Here is a 4,378-nt window from a genome sequence, read left to right on the forward strand (position 1 = left end):
TACAGGCACCTGTCACCACACTCGGCTAATTTTTTGTATTTTTAGTAGAGATGGGGTTTCACCATGTTAGCCAGGATGGTCTCGATCTTCTGACCTCGTGATCCACCCGCCTCGGCCTCCCAAAGTGCTGGGATTACAGGCGTGAGCCACCGCGCCTGGCCACAACGCTCTCTTTTACTTTGTTTTCTCTAGACATGAGGCTATGAAGCTAGCTCTACAACAAAGATTACAACTCTATTTCAAAATGCTTAGAGAATATTTTCTCTTTGGTGAACACTAAACCTCTATGAACTACACAGGGAAGGCAGGCGCCCCAGTGATGCTGATGCTGCAGGTCTCTAGAAGATGCTTGAAGAGCAGGTGCTAACAAACAGGAAACAGTGACACAAAACAAGGTACACTAGAGTTAAAAACCAAAGGGGAGTGGCATACTGCAGAACTACCTATAAGCCAGGGCAGTTTACTGATAGTTATTCTAACTAATGCCTTGCAAATAGGGTCCAGAGGAGTATCTTTATTTAGAACAGCAAAATGGAGAAAAGTACAAAGACAAAAGCAAAATCTGGCTGCCTCTTTGCTCCTGTTTCTGATGTAAAACACCTAAGAAGCCTTGTCCGTTGTCTGGGGTAGAAATCCTTTGGTGCTTCTTTGCTGCTCAGACTGTTTGAGAGCTATTTGCCCAACCCTACAAACCACCCAGATCTGTCCATTCTTTCTGGCTCCAGCCAGTCTGGACATAAAAGGCCTCTCAAATCTTTCTGATCTCACCTGGGAGGGGGGCAGACAGGGAAATTAGGTTTAGTGGGGGCTAGCCCAGAACTTGCTTTCAGCAGAGAGGGAGAGCTTTCAGGGTCGGCTGGCTTTACAGAATCATCTTATATGGAAATAACGGCAGTTTATCAAAAGGTAGAAGAAGGTCTCTGCTAATTCTGGGATATGACATGATGCATGAAGTTGGAAAGAGATTCGAGACTGACAGACTAGACGGTAATTTTCCAGGGGAGATGTGGTCCAAGAATGTTAAGGAAAGTGTATGTCTGGCTTCTACTGAGTGGGCCATAATCACGGGAAATGAGCAAAAGGAGGCTGACTTGCTTATCACGAAAGAAAAACGAGCTGCCACTTCTTGGAATGAGAGTAATCCTTAAGCGCTGTGTGAACGCTAACAAAGGCTGATGTATCTAGGATCCCTCAGGGTTGCCACAATGAAGACGAAGATCTTGCACATTAAGGACACAAAGGAAGAATGAATGACCTCTGAGGAGAGCTGAAGTGGTCCTTAAATATCATTGGAACAAAACAGGAGGATGACTTAAGACTATCCTTCAGTTTCTACTGTCTCAGGAGCCCATGTCCTTGAATTTCTGAGTTTGCTCTAAGGAGCTAGAAGACCTGAGCGCATGCCAGGCCATGTGACCTTAGACAAGGCTTCCAGATTTTCTGCACCTCGGTTTCTCTACCCAGAAAACCAGATCATTTTTGTCCACAGACTTATTTTAAAAAGCAAAATTTACCAGGGTTATGGGATGGGGGGGGTATCCCTCTGAAGAATGAGTGGAAAGCAGGGGGAGCAGGTAAGTATTGTGGGTGGAGAATTTCAGTGTGAGCACTGCCTTTACGGTGTGCATGTCTGGCAGCTGGAAAAGTGGCTGTGGGCTTCCTCACTGGTGGAACCGTGAAGCTGGGATCCATGTGCACCTGGGCAGGTGGGGCTTGGAGTCCAAATCATCAAGTGGAAGACAGACTTGATATGAAGACTATCATAACTCCATGAGGGTTAATATGTCACGATCCCCATCAGATTTCCATATTCCTTTCATGGTTCATTCCTTCAGGAGGGAGACTGCGGGTGGCCAAAAATATACCCTGATTTTGGTGGTGTAGACCCCGTGACTGAGGTGTATGGCCTCAGGGAATATACTTTAGACATTTAGTTAGTCAGTGAAAACTTACTAAGAGCCAGCTCTTGGTAAGGATGTTCTTACGTGGGATGGTCTCGATCCTGTGGATAATAACATCAAGCATTTGCGTAACATTTACCATGTGCTAGTATTATCCCAGGGGCTTCGCATATGTTAGTGTACTTGATCCTCACCACCACCCATAAAGTAGGGCTTACTTTCATCTGCAGTTTGCATTAGGCATTGAGAGGTTAAATGTCTTGCTCAGGGTCACGTAGCTAGCAGGCTGAGTCAGGACGTGAACACAGACGGGCTGGCCCCAGAGTCCATGCTCTTCCCCACCCAGTGCAGATGATGACAACGATAGGGGAGATCCCTGTCCTCATGGCCCCTGCTGTCTTGCAAAAGAGGGAGAAAACAGACAAGGCCACAAGTAATGTCATAGTAGGTACTGATAAGTGCTGTCAGGAAAACTAAGGCAGGGCAGGGGAGAGAGAGTGAGTCTGTTTTATATAGTGTGGTCCCAGGGGGGCCCCTCTGGGAAGATGAAATCTGAGCACAGGCCTGGGTGGAAGGGGTAAAGGGAGCTACAGGAACGTTTGGAGGGACTCCTCCAGGCAGGGGGTGCACAGGCATTGAGACAGGACCAAGTTCATGGAAATAGGGAGAGTGAGGGAGAGGAGAGCAATGGAGGGCCTCTGGGGACCTCAGACAGGCTTCAGGTTTTATGTTAGGGTGCCCTGAAGCAAGAGCCTGGAAGGGGGTGAGCGGGGCAGTGGCCCAATCTTTCTTTTGAAAAAGATCACTGTGATGGTGGTATGTGGAAAACAGACCATGTGTCGGGTGCAGTGGTAGTGGGAGCACCCGGAGGACAGGTCAGAAGGCTACTACAGCAGCCAGTTACAGAGGACAGTGTGCAAAAATACAGACTCTCCACCTCACCATAGGCTGTTAGTCGAAAGGCAACTCATGCCAGCTTGCAGCCAGATGGCTTGGGGGCCACTACGCCTTATACCCTAACTACAGTAAAGGCTGCATGTGGATTCAGGAAGAGTCTTGACATGAAAGGGAAGTGAGTAGAAACTTCCTAGCTGCTGCTGTCTAACTGGTTCTCTGAAGGGATGAGAACGCTTTCATCTCTGAGATGATGACAGCATGCTGTTCTGCAAGGTCGCTGTGGAAGCCCTGGTCTGGCAGTGTGTATTCTCCATCAGGAAGGTGCAGTGGACAGGCTGCCCTGGGGAGGGCGCCCTTGCCCTGCACATGCCACTGCTCCAGTGAGTCTGTCCTGGGCGGGGGAACTCACTGGGATGTCAGATGAGGGCCAGTTTAGCCTTTTGTTTTTGTTTTTTGTTTTTTTTGAAAGGGTGGTTTGAGCATTTCAAACCAAGAAGAGACACAAATTAGATATAGCAGATATAGCAGGAGAAATGATGGCACAGATTATTTACAATCCCCCTTTTCTAAGCAGTTTATACTCTGTACAATACAACTTTACGCTAAAGATAAAACCTGCTTGTTTTGCCAACCTCTACACACAGAAAGTGCCAAAGAACAAAATCTTTCTGCGTTTATGCAAAGTAAGAACTCAGCTGCTTGTTCTTCTATGCTCCACTGCTGAAGGATCTCATAAAATTCAACTACTGGTGACTGGAAATGCCATTGTTCTAGAGTTTTCAAAATGTTTACTCACATAAATGCCACTCTCAAAATATATATAAATGTACAGATCAATTTCTTTTCTGAGTACCCGACTATCCTCACGGCTTTAGAGATCATTTCCGAGGACTGAGTGTGGCAGTTTCTATTACTAAATAGCTGTAGAACTCAAGGACGGTTATGAGAATCCAAAACGCTATTCTAGAAAGAACTGTTATATTATGTAGGCAATATAACAAGACCTTTAATCTTGACATAAACTGCAAATTATAGTTTCAAATATTGCTTCTTTTTTGAATTCTGTTTAGAGTCAAGCATGAAGAAGGGTCAGAGAAAGATTATTATCTAATTTAATATCAGCCAAGCTGGCATCTCATGATGCTAAAGAAGCCCTCTCAAAACAGTACAGCATAACTTAGAGAAATGGTAAAGGGTTTCCCCCTCTACACTTTATAAACAAACTTCCTGCAAGTAAAAGAGAAACACGAATGGAAGCAGAAATGGAGTTTATTGCGTGATTGCTGCTAAGTCCAAGAAAAACAGTGAAAAGGGTGTTTTTTAGACAGCAAGAAAACCCATCGGTGGACGGTGACTTTAACCTCTGACGTTCTAATTACTCTTGGGGATGTTATCAGACCACCCAGGAGATCAAGCCGCTGCACATGCTCCACCCACTTCACGAGAATGAGAGAAGCGCCCCCCCACCCCGCCTCACGAGAATGAGAGAAGCCCCGCCCGCCTCACGAGAATGAGAGAAGCACCCCCGCCATGAGAATGAGAAGCTCCGCCCACCTCAAGAGAATGAGAAGCCCCGCCCG

The 4,378-nt window shown here is 46.3% G+C and overlaps 1 protein-coding gene across 3 annotated transcripts in view; it reads right to left on the minus strand.

Moving 5' to 3' along the window:
• Positions 1 to 4,378, minus strand: part of LYRM4 (LYR motif containing 4) — a 159,860-nt gene that overhangs the window by 109,673 nt on the left and 45,809 nt on the right. The gene's annotated exons all lie outside the window — the stretch shown is intronic.

The sequence above is a fragment of the Colobus angolensis genome, unplaced genomic scaffold (assembly GCF_000951035.1).
Source record: "Colobus angolensis palliatus isolate OR3802 unplaced genomic scaffold, Cang.pa_1.0 Scaffold6, whole genome shotgun sequence".
Lineage (NCBI taxonomy): Eukaryota > Metazoa > Chordata > Mammalia > Primates > Cercopithecidae > Colobus > Colobus angolensis.